Source organism: Equus quagga, chromosome 4 (assembly GCF_021613505.1).
Source record: "Equus quagga isolate Etosha38 chromosome 4, UCLA_HA_Equagga_1.0, whole genome shotgun sequence".
NCBI lineage: Eukaryota > Metazoa > Chordata > Mammalia > Perissodactyla > Equidae > Equus > Equus quagga.
Window position 1 is genome coordinate 116,789,716 of NC_060270.1, and position 16,968 is coordinate 116,806,683.

Genomic DNA, 16,968 nt, shown 5'->3' on the forward strand with positions numbered 1-16,968 from the left:
GGATGCTTCCATTGCTGGGGGAGGATGCTGGTCAGAATTGTCCAACTGAGATTTGATTTATTGTTTTCCATTCAAGGAGCCAAATGATATCTTAATAAAGGTAAAATAAGCCATTGTGCATTTTGATTATATGGGAATGATTCACCAAAGTATGTTTAGTAATATTAAAAATATTTTCAAGGCTGAACACTCACAATGAACAAATACAAAGCAAAGTATGAATATTTTTGTTGCTGGTGTAGGACACAGCTAGAGTACCTCCTCAGATTCTCTTGGCCTCAATTTCTCCAGGTCTCTGAGCTACTTGCCCGGCCTCAACTGCCCTCAAGTGACTGACCCAGCAAAGGCCTCCTGGAGCAGATCAGCCACAAGCTTAAGCCCCTGGCAGACAGGGTTCAATCAGGGAAGCAGAACTATTATGAATATGTTGAATAAGGAATTTATTATAGGAATTAGATCTCCACATTTGTGAGAGGAGCTGGGGAAGTAAGAGTCTCAAAAAGGGTTGAAGGATCAGAGATCAGCCCTGACACAAGCAAAGGAGTCTGAGCTTGCAGGAAAATCTGGAAGCTAGGCACATCCAGCTGTTGTCGCGAGACCACATGGAGGGCTGGTGCAGGAGTCTATGGAAGAGTATGGGCTCTTTGTGACCACCACCCCTGTGAGTCACTGTGAAGAGTCTGTTAGCCCAAATGTGGTTATGGTTATTGGGCAGAGAAGAACACAGAGCAGGGAAGAGTGAGAACAAACAAGAACACTCTTGCATCTGGACATTTGTCTCTTGCCACCCCTAACCAATGAAGACTTTTAGGGTTTAATGGCTGCTGCTTCACTTTTGCTGAAATGAAAGTCAACAATCAGGAAACTTCAGTTTTGTTCATCTGGACCAATATAGACTTGTAAGCTTATATAGGGGATTCTGGGAAACAGTTTCCAGCATAACCAGGTTGCCTATAGAACAATCCAGCACAAATACCACATCGTGGTTACAGGGCATGGGGTTTGTTTCTCTAGTTGCCAAAGGAGTTGTATGACTCAACCTGGAAGGTGCAGGAGTTAACCACCAGTAGGGTAAATTACCACCACTGGGAGATAAGAGATGAGAGGGAGTTTGCAGGTAAATTTCTTCTTTGGTCTTTGCTTTAATAGACTATTCCTGGGCACAGTTTTCTAGAGAGCCTGTCCACAAACACTTCACAGGACCAAGCAACTGGCTGTGTCTTTTCAAGTTCATGAAGCGTAGACCAGGTTGGTAACATATTGAAGCCAGGTACCTGAGGGTTACTGTAGATATTTAATGAGAACATGATTACCCTTTGACCTTGTTCCCATCACAGACACTGATGAAAAAAAGTTAATCTTGTTAATTTGCTGTTTTCTTGTTTAACCTGAGGGGTGACTCAAGGGTCACAAGGATTTATGAGCTTGTTTTGCAGAAGAATGCTTTTGAGGAAGTCATGATCACCAGATAACCAGCCCCCAGCTAGTTGACCCAGAAATCTGATTGCTCCAGGCCTTATCTGGCATGAAAGAAACACAGATTTCCCCTTTGTTTCTCTGAAATTCCTCCTCCCAAGCCCTTTAGCTCTGCAAGGACCTCCTGCTTTCTTCTTTCATTAAGGCAGATTTGAGAGAGCCTATCCTCCTGCCTTCTCATTTTGGCCAATTCAAATAAAACTTTTTCCATCTCCAAGGACCAGTGTCTCGATGACTGGCTCATTGTGCATCAGGCACACAGACTTGAGGTTAAGAGGTTCAGGATCAGTTTCACCATCACCATGTATTTGCTTTCTATTCTTACCTGTCACATGTCCTCTTTTCCTCACTCTTGATAACCTGGGGTTGAATCTTTCAATGAAGCATTAGCATTTCAGCCTTCCTAAGAAACCCAGCTAAAATTATACTCGTAGAAAAATTGCAATGAAAATGAAGTGTGAAAGCTATAGGAAAAGAATTGACAGTGGGGACTAAGATTGGAGTAAGGCTCAGTTCATTTACATGTGATGAAATTATAGCATCACTAGCATTTTAAGAATATCATTATCCTCCTTCACTGAAAAAGTCCATGAACATGTATTTCTCTGAAACAAATAAAAGGAATGGATCAGGGCGCAGAGATTTTTTTAGCCAACCTATGACTTGTGACCTAAACTTTCAGCAAGAATATACACTTAGTGAAACCATTGGTCTCCGGCAACTTCTGAGCATTAACCTTACGATAGCTCAAAGAGCAGCGAAATGCCTGTTACTCATATTTACATATCTATGCCAGTGTGAATTTTCAAAATCTTGTAATGCACAGAGTGCAGAAACTGCCTTGATATGCAGTGTCAGCTCCCTTGAATCCACTCGTTTCTCCAAATGGATGGGTGCAGTGCCGTCACATGTCACTTGACCATTAATCAATGAGACAGGTAGGAGACTTTTCTTGATATATAAAACCTATTTTAAAATAATCAAACACACAGAGACACTATGGAATAGAGTGAAAAGTGTGCAAGCATTCTTAAGACAAAACATGGGATTTAGGTTATGATGGTTCCTTTCTCCTCCCGGATAGTTTATGGTTCTCTGCTACTACAGGTTCAGTGAAAAATTTTGAGAAGTGCTTCTTTAGGTTAAAGACTCTGTGTGTGCTGTCTCCTTTAACACCTTTGTATGTTCTTATATATGGGGTTTGGCTTTTCTTTCTTTCTTTCTTTTTAGAGAGAGAGTGGTTTCAGCAGAGTTTCTGTCAATGGAACCCAGATGATCAAGTGAAGGTCAGCGCCCCAGTCGCTCCCTTGAGGAAACGGTCGTCACCGGGAAGGAGCTGAGGTGCACCCTCAATGTATCACCGGGTCCAGCAGCTGTTATTTTAACGACAGGACGATATGAGAAGGTTGCTAGTTAGGGCAGAATAAGCTAATTCACAAGGTGAGATTGGAGATTCAAGAGAAATTGGTTTGTGGGAAAGACTGCATATAAGTGACTATGTTTCATAGCAAATCAGGATTTTATCAGCACAGAGAGCAGTGAAACGCCGTCACAATTGCCTCAGTGGGTAGCAATATCTTTACTTTTTGAAGGCATCCCTCCCCCAGCTCATCCAATCCGGCCTCCCAGAGAGCCCAGAAAGCACTCCAGCGCTGTTTCTGTAATATCAGTGTTCTCTGGATTGTTTCCTCTGAAGATGGTGATGATAGAAACGTCTTGAAATACTTCTGACATTTCCTCAGTCATCCATTTAGAGAAGAAACGTCTGTGCAAATATTTAAATAACCCTATCCTTCCCAGCAAATTTGCCTTTAGATTAACCTGCCCTCGGGCATAGGCTGGGAACCGTTTCAGAGTGGAAGAGTTTAAGGGGGCGGGAAGGGTCATAGTAAGGTGGCGCTTTAAGCCACCGATTCTTTCTTTCGAGGAACCCGAGTTTACCCGGGCCTGGGAAGTTTTTGCTCCGGAGGGTCCGGCCCAGCGGGGAGCAGGCACACTCTGCTGTGGCTCCACCGACCAGCCTGAAGCACGGCCTGAGACAGCGGCTCGCCCGCGCCTCCTGGGAGGCCGCCAGGCTGCTGTGCCCTTCCGAATCCTCTCTCCCACGCTGCTCGGAGAGGAGGCGCTCCAGGCCCCGAGCGCTGGGGCCCTTTGGGGCCATCCTTTGCGAACCGGGGCCGGCCCACCTCCGCCGGCCTGGGCGGGCGGGGTCGCTTCTATGGCGCTCAGGCCCGGGGATGCCCGGGGTGGGGCTCCACAGCGGTGATCTCTGGCCTCCCGCGGTGCCCACGCGGGCCGGGCCGGGGTGAGCCCAGGCAGGGGGACACCCGCGTCGCCTGCTCCCCCGGCGGCGCGAGAAGGGGTGCCCAGCTGGGCGGGCGCGCCTGCCGCCCGCTGCTCCACTCCCGCCCGCGCTTCCCCTTGCGCGCGGCAAGCTAGCGGGAGCCGGGGGCGGGGAGCCCGGAGCGCCGCCCCGCCAGCGCGCCCCGCCCGTGGGAGAGGAGGGGCTGCGGCGCGGCGGCCCACTGGAGGCGCAGCCCCGCCGCCGCTGTCGGTGCTGGAGACCGCGGCCCGGCGCAGGCGGTGTCCGCGCCTCGCTCTCCGGCCAGCCCGCGCGCCCGCCCGGCCGTGTCCGCCTCCCGCCGCTGCCGCCGCTCGCCTTCCAGGTAGGAGTGCTAGCTGCAGAGGGGACCCTTGGAGCCGCCACGACGGTGCCCGATCCGCGGCCCCGGGGCATTGTGCGCGTCCAGGGGCCGAGGACCCTGAGGGACGCGCGGGTGGGCAGCTGGCTTTGGGTCCCCGAGGCATCGCAGCCTTCCCGGGGCTCCTCTGGCCGGAGACCTCGGGCGGCCCGGAGGCGGGGGCGGCGGTGCCAGTTCAGCCCGGCAGCCGAGGTGGGAGGGGGCGTCTGGGTCACGGTCCCGGCTCGCCGCCCTCCCTTCCCCCTCGTTGTCGGGGAACTCCGGCGCCCGGGCTCCCCCAGGCTGCTGGGGATTGACGCCGGGGCAAGCAGAGGGACTGATGTAATTGTCAGCGGAGAACCGACCCGGCGCGGGAGAAAGCGCCCGCGCCGGCTCCAGCTCACGCCTACGCCGCACCTTTCAGGGAATCCGGGAAGCCGGGAGGAGCGGCTGGGGAAGTTGTGCATTGGGTTTATTGTGCGCGTGCACTGCGGACTGCCCTCGCGGGGCACCCCTGCCCACTCACTGCTGGCACCCCTGCAGCAGCCTTCCTGCAGCCTTCGTCCACACCCGCGGCCCGGGCCGAGTCTGCCTTGCTTGGTTCGGATCGGGACAGGGTTTGCATTGCAGTCAAGACGTGCTTCCCCTGCATCAAGCCGGGAGCTGCCCGCAGATCGTGTCGCCGGGGATGCTGGGGGAGGAGGGGATGGGAGACCTGGGGAGGAAGCCGGGAAGAAGTAATGACACCAGCAGATTTTTTTAAGCCTCTACTCTATATAGACGCATATGCGTGACACCTTTTAAGCGGCTTTTGAAAGTTATGACCAGATACTGATTTTGCGGCCATTCTGTGATATACCTGAACGGTAACCTAAACATAGAGACCTAAAGCTGGGGAAAGCATTACATAATGGACATGAAGCAAATGACAGGAAACTAAGTGAACCCACGGGGTTGCCAGATTATTTCTTTCTCCCAGATGTAAAGTCTTACAGGCTTTTTCTCTATAAAAATTTGCGTTTTAAAATCACTGGACTAGCTTTAGCAAATTGTATATTATATTCAGTTGTGATTTTCTTGCAAATAAAGTAATTTTTCTTGAACATCTTTTCTTAAATTTAAAAATTGCATGCTGATGGATACTGGAATATCGCAGAGCTGATTAATAAATTTGTTCTTTCTTCAAAGGTAAAATTTTAAAATATCCCATCTTAATGTCATTAACTTTGTTTTCCTCCTGGTTTTATTTTTTTCTCTCCCCCCTTTGTTTTTTGGAAGCATTTTTGCAGTTTTAGGAACTACAAGCTAACAATGTTGATATTCCTATCGAATGCTACAGCATTGCAGATACAAAGACTAATAATAAATGAAACAGAAGACCTCACAATAACTCAGAGTGAGCAGAGTTCCCAAGGTCGAAGGGAAGCTGCAGTATAACTGGCTATGATCACCTACAGAGAATATGCATAGCCCTCATTGGGTTATAAGGAAGGCCTTGATTGGTGGAATATTAGTCCTATTATTCTTTTACCCCTGGATTTCATGTGTTTCCCCCTAAAAATAATTTTTTTCTTCAAAATAGAAGCAAAATATTGTCAAATTAAAATCTTGGCTTTTAGATAGCCTAAAAATCCTGGTTTTGCTCATATTTTCAGTTTTGATGGTGATAACTCAATTATACATTCAGTGGATGGATTCCTTTTGGGATATCTCAGTTTCAAGTTACGATGGTTTATCAGATGTCTCTTGGTTATAGTTGAATGTGATTCTATTGGGCTTTTGCAGGATTGCCTAGTAGAAGTTTTCTTGTGTCTAGATTGCTTTAACCTTATGGTAACTTTACTCCAAAAAGAATGGTAAAGAACATCCAAGATAAAGTGTTTGTGGCTGAAGGTCTGTAGTACCACTGCAGAAAGAGAACTAGGTTAATGCATAAGGAGGTAAAAGTTTTATGTGACTTTATTCATGAAACTGTTAGACTAGGGAGATTTAGATTTTATTAAAATGCCTTGGTTAGGTAGCAGGCAGTAATCATTCAATGCATAATTACTTATTGAGCCCCCATCTGTTCAAGACACTGGTCTAGGCACATGCGAAATACAAATAAGAATAAAAAGATGTCCCTGCCCTTAAGAGTTTGTAGTCTAGTTTGGGAGGATAAGGCATGAACTTTCAAAAGAGAGATTTTTTTTTTTTTTTTACTGAAAAGGTTAACTAATAATTATAATTCTTTGGTCTGTTTATAATTTTGCAAAAGAAGGTGTCGTACTATCTGTTGACTTCTGGGCCTTTTTTTTCCTACTCAGCATGATGTCACTAAGATTCATCCACTTCATAGGTAGCTGTAGTTCGTTTCACTTTCACTGATGTACAGTATTCCATTATGTGTCCCTAACACAATGTATTTCCCTGTTCTCCTGCAATGGCCTTTAATTTTTTTCACTTAAAAAAAAATTGCAGAGTGCTGCTTTGATCATTCACGTTTCCTGGGACACAAGTGCAAGTTTTTCTCTTGGTAAATACTAAGGTATAGAATTGTTGATTTGTAGGGTGTATGAACATTCAACTTACTAGATATTGTCAAATCATTTTCCAAAATTGTTGTGCTAATTTACACAAGCCAGGGAAACAAGCAAACAAAAATCATCGAATACAAACAAGCATATATACATATATATATTATATATATAGATAGTATATATATATATGTGTGTGTGTGTGTATGTTGAAATACACGTGTTTTTTTAAAAAGCAAGAGAATGATGAACTTAAAACTTAGGATGGCAGTCATCTTTTGGGAGGACCAGGGGGATGGCATGGGGAGGAAGACTTAGATGGGTGTAGGTTATTGGTAATGATCTAGTTCTTGGGTTTGGTGGTAGTTTCATAGGTGATCATTATATTGGAAAAAAGAAAGTCATGCAGGGATCACTGATAATTTTAAACTTCTAAGACAAAAGAAAATGAGGACAACACAGAGTCATCGCAAGGCAGAACAGGCTGTTGTTCCAAAAGACCCACGAGGTGCCAGTTGAGAGATGAGGAGGCAGTCCCTGTGTGTGGGCTTGAGTTACCAAGGGCTCCTGGTAGAGACTTGCAGGAAGGATGAGCAGGAAGTGGCCTGGCTGAGAAGAGGGCCATCTTGGACAGGAAATGGTATGAACAGAAGTGGAGGAAGCCATGTGAAATTTTCCAACAGTGAACCACTCTAAGGATTTATAACAAATCTAGGGAACTGATGGATTTGGGGCTTTTAGGGGTGGGGAGAGGGGTCCAAGGGAGGGCCCCTAGTTCGGAGGCTGCTGACTGAGATGAGAGTTCTCTATTTGGAGAAAACTAAAAGCAAAGAACAGATTTAAGAAGAAACTGGGAGAAAAATCCAAGGCTTATGACCCTGGATAAGGAGAGGAGGAAGGAGTCAAGGATGTTTGATTATAATTAAAAGAAAAGGAGAAGTTGCGGCAGGAGCTTTTAGTGTGATGTAGACATGTCAAGTGTGGGGCAGTCGATATATAAGCTCACGTTTGAGAACCTGGGTGTGGAGCTGGTGGGCAGTTAGGATACGCCCATGGAAGAATGTGATCCTCTGATGACGTATCCAGGTGAGTGTGGAAGAGTATGTGAGAGAGAAGGTTACATAAAATTCATTTGTATTATTTATTATTTACTGATGTAAATGAGGTAAATAATTTCTGGGTTAAGGTGCGAAGAAGATGTTTTGGCATTGATGGTGAGGTAGGGTTCATGGAGTTGAGAATGTGCCAGGGTCAAAGTCAGAAGGGTTGGAATCAAAGCCCACTTGACAGTTTACTAGTTGTATGTGATTTGGGGAAGAATAACTCCGATCCTTAATTACTGCACGTCTAAAATGAAGATACCAGCAGCCACTTCACATGGGTGTGGGGAATAGGATATGACTGAGGGACTGGAACCTTTAAGGATGATGTTTGCTTTCATACCATTTCTCATCGGATGTTGCAAGGTAGTGGCACGTGCATTTATATTCTCTGACATATACCCTCTTGAAAAATATAAAGGGTTTCCAACCCTTTAAATTCTCATTATTATAATAATAAACAGCTGCAGATGCACCCCTATGGGTACAAGGATAAGGCTTGGTATTTCTAAGGCTATTCTGGGATAATATATGGTGTCATTTTGAATATCATTTAGCAGGCTATTTAATTTGTAAATATTGTGATAGGTTTTCAGCATTTTCTCATATTCTAAAATTCTTTTTCTGACTTATATTTCTTGACATCTTTTCATCCTGTGAGTTTATTTTCTTACTGATTTCGCATCAGCTGATGTAATAATTGGTGGCTGTGTAGTTTTCTTCAAGAGACTGTAGTCCTCAATTGCCTTTCCCTGGCACAGTGGTTTGGAGAACATCTTGCTGATAGTTACAACAGCAGTTGAATGGAAATGTGGCAACATGTTTAATACCAAAAAAAAAAAAAAAAAAAAGACAGACCTCCCAGTGAAAAAATCTTGTTGCTTACCAGTAAAATTAGAAGTTATCAAAAAAGTTCATAAGAGAATAAAGGACTCTCTGGATAAGCCTCTATTACTCAGGGATGACCATCCCCATCCCTCACTTCAGCTACACGTTCCTCACTTCCCCTAAATAGATATAAGTATTTAATGATGTGAAATACGGAGTGAACTTAGTAGCTTTGGTCAAGAGAAAGAACTAAAATTAGTTTTAGGGATAACTGACTAATGTACATCTTGGTTACTGAAATTGGTGGTCTGCCATTCTAGCCTGGTTTTGAGTTTTCATGGACTTTGGAGGCAGTTCTGGATCCATCCATTCGATTACCAAACTCCTGGCTGATCACTTTACAGAGAGGTGACTGGTGTCTGTGGGTCTTGTGTGGAGGTGGCATGGGCACATTGAGTGCCTTTCTTCTTCATTCAGCCAGCGATTATTGGACACCTAGTGTGTGCCAGACATCATATTAGGCGCTGGGTCATAAGCATGTCTGCCCTCAAGGGTCTACCCAGAACAGAATCTACTAAAAACAAATCCCCATTGAATATGTATATGTGTGTGGGGTGGATCTGGCTTGGGTTTTAGAATTTGCATGAAGTATCTATTTTTTCTTTTGTTCCCTAAACTTTTTCCAGATTTATGTTTAGACCTTCCTGAGTTGAGAGTGCTGTGGGAAAAAAATGCAGCCTTTGCAAAGAACAGTTACTTTAAATGTAGTTCTATTTTATTGGCTTTTTAAAAGCAGAAGGCGTTTAAAGAAGACTTACTCGTGGTATCTCCTTTTGTCATGAAGACACTTAAGTGTGGTAAAATAGGAGAAAGACAGAGGTCAGGGAAGGGATGGGTGAATTCAGATTTGTTAGCAATGGAATATGACAGTGTTGAATTGATTTTTAAAGGGAAAAATAGAAAATAGACAAAGATGAATGGTTATTAAAAGATCTGACTTGGGTTATTACAGGGAATTGAGTATATTGAGTCATGATGGTCTCTAGGTGAAGTTTCTGGTGGGTTATATGAACCCATTCTCTTGTGAGTTTGTGTTCATTTACTTTGTGTGTGAGTGTAGTTTTTAAATGTAAATGTTAAATATATGTAAATTATAAGTATTATGTTAATAAGGTGGTAAATTCTGGAAGAAGAAAAGTCCAATGACTCTTTCTGATAGTGGTTCGGCAGATTACTTGAAAGTAAAAACTACCCATGTGAGGAAATTTCATCTGATAGGGCCAGTGTCTCAAAAAATCTATATGGAAAGCTGACAAAAGGCAGAGCTAGAAAGAAGGCCACCCACATAGCCTGCTATCCAGGACTATCTAAGGGATGACTGGGTTAGAGAGAGCGTTAAGTATGTAACTTAACTCTTAAACTTAAGTTGTTATAATTAAATAGGTAACTAAGTTTAAGTAAGTAAGCCTAAGTTCAAACAAGCAAAAAACATTTAAGTAAAATGTTGGCAGATTGTCATTTGAATATGTTTCAGCAGTGTTATGAGACTGAGTACAAAGAATTCATGATTAATACACAAAAACTACCTTCTTCTTTAGAGATGATGAATTATGTTTTTCTGTTCAAGGAAACCTATATGTCAGTTTATAAAATATGTGAAGAATATACCCAGACACTGAAAGTACTCACATTTGCTTGATGTGCTGATGCTTGAATCACCCTTATATTATATTCATAAGATGTCAGGGCTGAAAGGGGTTTAAAAAATCTTCTAGGAGCCAGCCCCGTGGCCGAGTGGTTAAGTTCACGTGCTTTGCTTTGGTGGCCCAGGGTTTTCACTGGTTTGGATCCTGGGCATGGACATGGCACCGCTCATGAGGCCATGCTGAGGCGGCGTCCCACATAGCAGAGCCAGAGGCACTCACAACTAGAATATACAACTATGTACTGGGGGGCCTTGGGGAGAAGAAGAAGAAGAAAAGAAAGAGAAGATTGGCAACAGATGTTAGCTCAGGTGCCAGTCTTATCAAAAAAATCTTCTAGGCTGATCTCTCCCATTTTCCAAGTGGGAAAACTGAGGCCCAGACATTTGACCAGTGAGGCACTAGCCCGATGTGCAAATATAGCTAGGAGGTAATGTGCCAAATAATTTACTTCGGTTGGAGGTAATAGCAAGTAAAGTTCTTCCGTAAGTTATGGGTAGGCCAATGAGAAAATGAACCAATAGCAACCTCTAGAGTGGGATTTTACGCTTCCTTTCTATCATTTTCCTTGAATGGCTGCTGTAGAAAGTGAAATCATACATATATTTTAGAATTCGTCTTAGGTTTTTGGAGAAAAGGCTTTGTTTTCAAGGGTGTGATGAGAGGAATAAACACTACAAATATCATTATTTAACATTTTTTGGCGTTTGCTATTTTGATACCCATAGCTTTGTCTTTAACTCAATGGACGGGAAAGGATAGAGAAAAATTAAATTATCTTGTGCTAGATACTATTCTATCTCTTTTCCTTTGTCATTCTCTTTCCATGTGCTAATGTGAGAGAAAACCAAAGTGTGAAGGGAATTGAATCAGGAATAGAACATTAACTTTTACTTCTTTATCTTGCATCTTATCGAGGCAATTCTCACTGTAGCTCTTGAGACAGACCTATCCACCTTTTGAAAAGAGTGTAGAAGTTGAAGGGAGAACAACAGCAGTGTATTTTTAGAATCTTTTTTTTCAAAAGTCAAACCTAAAATAAACCTGGCCTCAATTTCCAGCAGTAGCTTTATTTCACATCTCCTAAACCAGTGCTTAAGTTTTATCATAAATTTGAAGAAGTTACCTTGTTACCTTAATGTTTTTTATACATAATACAATGTTGCCTCAAGTAACAAACTGTTATTAACTACCAAAGTTTGAAGAATAAGGTATCTAAAAGAACATTAAAATTAAAAAAAATTTTCACATGTCATTTCTGGAGATAAAGTTGAAGTCTGATTTGATTTTAAATTAAGATAGCATTTTTGGTTTCTGTTTATCTGTAGCAGCTAGACAAGCTTTTGCATATTCTCACCCCATCAGGCAACAATCTGAACAGTTTTTGTTGTATAGTTTCCTTAGAATAGAAAAAGTAGCACAGTTTGAATGGCATGTTGATTATGAAAAGACATTAATGAAATTCTTTTTGATCTCAATAAACTTTAAATTGAAGCAAAAACTAGAAAAAGAATGTGATCTCCAAGTTAGGCCAGCAAATGTAGGGCTCGTGTGAAACTCCGCGAAGAAAGCGAGGGAGAAGCAGAGAGCAGAATCCACCAGAACTCTGGAAAAAGGAATAGGAAGGTCAGGAAAGGAAATAGATGGATATCACATCCTAGCTTGTCTTCTAGTCTCATTTCAGAAAGTGCCAACAGAGGAAATAAAAGTGTGAATCCGAAGGCTTATGGAGATCAGATATTATGGAAGATGTCTGTCTCTACACTTAAAAAAAAAACAGAGAAGGCCTTTAAACATCTTGAAGAATACAGAAGGCATGAGATAAAAGATTGATACATTAAACTCCATTTAAGAAGAGATAGTATGTGTCACAGGCAGAAGATAAATGTCACCACACCTGGAAGAAACTATTTATAACGTGTCAATAGACAAGGGGTAACTCCTTAATACCCAAGGAGTGCCTGTGTATCAATAAGAAAAATGACTGTTAATCTAATAGAAAAAGGGGCACAGAAGATGAACAAACAGTTCACAGAAAAGGAATTACAAATGACACTTACAAAGATGAAATTATGTTCAATTTATTATAAGAGAAATGCAATTTTAATCTGTTTAGCCTATTAAATTGCCAAAGATCTTGACGTTTGTTAATACATTATGGTGGCAAGGCTTTGAAGAAACTGACAGGCTCATACATTGATAGGGGTACAGAATGGTACAGCAATTTGCAATATTGCCAAAATTAAAAATTCACCTAGGAAATCTAAGAAATTTTTCTACAGATATACTTGTACGTTGCAGAATGAATTTGTACAGACTTCCATTGCAGCATTGTCTGTAGTGAAAAAAGATTTAGAGAGCTAAATATCTGTCAATATAGGATTGGTTAAATAAGGAGCAGAGCCAAAAGTGGGTAGCTGTTAAAAAGAACAAGATCATTCTATGTTTGCGGATGTGGAATGATCTGTAAGATACAGTAAGGGAACAAATCAAGGTGTAGAGTAGGATATGGCCATTGGTGTTAAATATGAGATTATAAATATGTGTTTATGCCAGTAACTGTACACTGTCTCTGGAAAGTGACGCAAGAAACTGGTAACAGTGATTGCTTCTGGGGAAGAGAACTGGGTGGTTGGGGTGGGGATGGGAAGGACACCTATTTAGTATACTTAGTAACACGCTTTACTACCATTTGAATTTTTAAATATGTGAACGTATTATCTATTCAAACCAAGATAATTTTTAGATTTCTTGGGGATCACTTGTACTAATCAAGAATGTTGAGTAGAAGTTGTAACCAGTAGCAATCCTTTGTAAGGTTGGGGCCCATTCTGTGTTGATATAAGAACATGGTAGTTGCCATAATGACTCACCCTCGCTACTGTTCTGACAGGCTAAAGTTCAGAGGAGGGAAACTGGAAGAGGTTGCCCTTTGGGACAAAGTTGATTGGTTCTGTGCAGTTGCCCTGCCCTTGCCACTGCATCCCCAGCTGTCTGGTCTTACTGGGAGGGAGACCCGAGGGACACTGATTAGGACCAGGGTGCAGATGAGATTTCAGGGAGAACAGACATTGAAGAAGGTGGTGGCAGAAGCCTGAGGCTGGGAAAGCACAGAAATGGAGATGCTATTAGTTGCTACTCCAATTCCATCAGACGCAGCTCACAGTGGCAAAATAGAGAAAAATGTTATTTATGAGTCACAGGCTTGAGTTCCTCTGCTACCCCTGAGGTTTGGTATGGGGTCTAGGAATCTGCATTTTTTAAAAGAGCCCTTGGTTTCGAGAGCCTGTTCTGAGACTCTCTGATCTCTTCCACCTGCCTGTGTCATAGATAAGATGATCCCTTTCATCTCGTGAAATATCCACTCCCTGGAATATATTTTTATAATTACTTCCAAAACCATTTATGGTTTCTACTCTTAAACACATGCTTTCATAAGAGTGATTGTTTTGTTGTGCTTTGCCCTCCTAGATCCCACAAAGGGGTATCAAATATTAAGGTAAAGAATAGTTAGAAGGAGGAAGCCGAAGTAGCAACTGAATGTTTATGGGTCATAGCTTTGGGAAGAGAAATTATGTGCTGATATGAATTTAATAAGCAATAATATGAATAATTATGACTTATGTGGAAGAAAAGGAAAAGCTTGGTGACAGAGATATTATGCTGCAAAATAATTTTCCTAAAAGGAAATAAAAATAAATTATCATCACTAATACATATTTATTCAAAGTTAATAGACAGAGCCCTTCATTTGGAACTGATCATTTTAAACCAGAAATGACACTGACAAATTGTACAAGGGGAAAATACTACATCAGTCTCCTTTAACCTCTAGATGTGAAGTTAGGATTAAATATGTATCCCAATAAATGAATCGAGTAAATAATATGCACTCCTTTTCTCTGTGGAAGTTCTGGTATTTTAGTGGCTATGTTCCTTTTCAAAAAAGTTTATTTGGAAACTAGGAGAAATAGGCAGCAGCCTCGTAGTGGCGTGCCACGAGAAGCTTTTGGTGTCAAAGTCGGGTGATTTGAAGAGTAGAGAATGATAGTGGTGGGTGGAGAAAGGTCAGAGACGCTCTGTCTCACAGGAGAGGAGGCACTGGAATGTCTTGGGGAAGATGTGTGGCAGTGTCTGGAAGACCCTTTCCCTGACTTTCCAGGGCTCTTGAAATTTCAGGATGCATTTGATCCTTAACTACTGTATCTAATTCCTAATGGAATTTTGGGAGCAGGTTTAAGCTGACATGAATGAACATTTAACTACATTTCTTTAAGAGACTCTGTAGCATATATTAAATACATGTGAACATGGAATTGTGCTAAACTGTTTCTTTTCCTTGCCACACATTCAACTTCTTTTTTTTTTTTTTTTTCTGTACATGCCTCTTTGAAAATAGCCTGCAATCTTGTAGTGCTGTTTATCACAATACACTCTTTTTGGAGGGGCAGTTTATATTTGACAGGAAGAGCTCTGGAGTAGGTTTCATGGATATTCAAGTTCTCTTCCCGGTTTCTCCATTTGTTAAGCACCCGATCCTAGGCCAGTAACCTCTGGGAGCCTCATCAGATAAATGAGGGTAAAATGGTGGTTGTTGGAATGATCACATTTCCCATTAATATGTGAGAACACTTAGAGAACTATTAAGTCCTCTGTAGAGAGGAGGTACAGTTATTAATCATTACATTAAATTCCCATTTACCTAGAATCCAAATAACCAGAAAACCAAAATAACTGCGTTTTTCTGTTGACTTGTCCAGAGATAACTGATTTAACGCAAACCTGCCTTGTGGAGCTATAAATTCAGAAGTGACTTGGAAATCAAATAATCAAATACCAATTACAGTTTTATTACATTCAGTAGTTTTTTTTTTTTTAATGGTCAACAGTATGGTTCTTTGAAAATTATTATATGTGGAAAGTCTAAGTGGAAAATCTCAATTTTTGACCAATTTGTGGTAAAGCAGGCATTAGTCACGAAGGTCCACCCATCTCTGGCTGCTTCTGCCCGTGCTGCCCTTCCCTCTCCCACCCAGCCGAGGCTTTTTGCCCCCTCTCTGCCCCCATTGCCTGGCCATTGTCCTTTCCACACCCATGTCTCTCTCTCCCGGTACTTCCTACTGGCCCCCTTGCACCTCATCATTCGTGAAACCCCATGGCAGTCACTGTCCCCTACAACTCCGCGCTGCTTCTTGTTCCCCTGTTCCACTGTGCATCTTCCTTTGGTTGCGTCCTTGTATGTGTTGCCTTCCCAAGCAGAGGGGGGCTCCTTTTTTAGGGCCAGGCCTCCTTACTCTTCCTTTCTGTCTTTAAAGCTCCTTAGGTGTCCTCTCTGTTGGACATTTGGTTGCTTCCCTCAGAGTGTACTTCCCTGCTCTGTGGCACTTCATTTTTCTGTCCCACAAGTGACGCTTACCCCCATTAAACATGAACTTTCCCCCTCTAGTTTTAGACCTTTTCCTTTTTTTTTTTGGAGGAAGATTAGCCCTGAGTTATCTGCTGCCAATCCTCCTCTTTTTGCTGAGGAAGACTGGCCCTGAGCTAACATCCGTGCCCATCTTCCTCTACTTTATACGTGGGATGCCTGCCACAGCATGGCTTGCCAAGCGGTGCCATGTCTCCACCTGGGATCCGAACCGGTGAACCCTGGGCTGAGAAAGCAGAACGTGTGCACTTAACTGCTGCTCCACCGGGTCAGCCTCAGACCTTTTCTTAAAAATGGAAATCTCTCTAGAATGTTTGATATACTTCACTTTAAAGAATTGCACATGGAAACCCCAACAACAGAGGGCCCACTAAAGAGATGCAGTGACTCAAGACTAAGAACGTCCATTATTGCTCACGCCTGTAATGCAGATGACTTTGGCTGTGGGCAGCACTAATTGCTTCTTTGCCAAATAATCCCAGAATTTTTCTCCTTTGACTCTTAGCTGACTTTTTTTTCTTGAAGATCTTTTGCTTTCTCAGAACTTCCATTAGCTGTCAGGCTTCTGACACCTGTGCATGCTGCCCCTTCCATGAGATGAGCCTTCTCTCCTGACACATAAGAAACATTGGTTCAAAATTTAATTTTGTTTCAGCCACATCTTTGAAGTAGTGAGTAAGGAATGCTTCTTGCCTCTCATTTTACTGAAGCTGTTTTTCTTTAGCTCAGAGGTTCATTTTCCAGATTAAGATGGTACAAAGTCTCACTCAGTGCTGGGTAAATCTGGTATTACTTTGTTATTAGGTTATGGGAGGGGTTATAGTTGCTTCGAATATTGGAAATGAATTATCATTCTGACATTCGTTTAATCCTATCATCTTTCTCAGGATCGTTAATTTATTTGACAGAATATTTCTTGGGTATCTGCTATGTGCCAGGCTCTGTGCTTTGAAGTCAGAAAAGGCCTCTGCTCTCATGGAACTGACATTCTAATGAAGGAAGACAATCAGTAAAAGTACCTTGCTGTTTTAGATACTGTTAAGAACTATGAGGACAATAAAAATGAATGATGGGGCAAAAGCAGTTGGTGGTGGTGGGTGTATTAGTTTCATGGGGCTGCCATAACAAAGTACCGTGAACTGGGTGGCTTCAAACAATCAAAATGTGTTGTCTCACAGTGCTGGAGGCTAGAAGTCCAGAAGCAAGATGGAGCCTTCTTCGCCTCTTCCATCTGCTGGC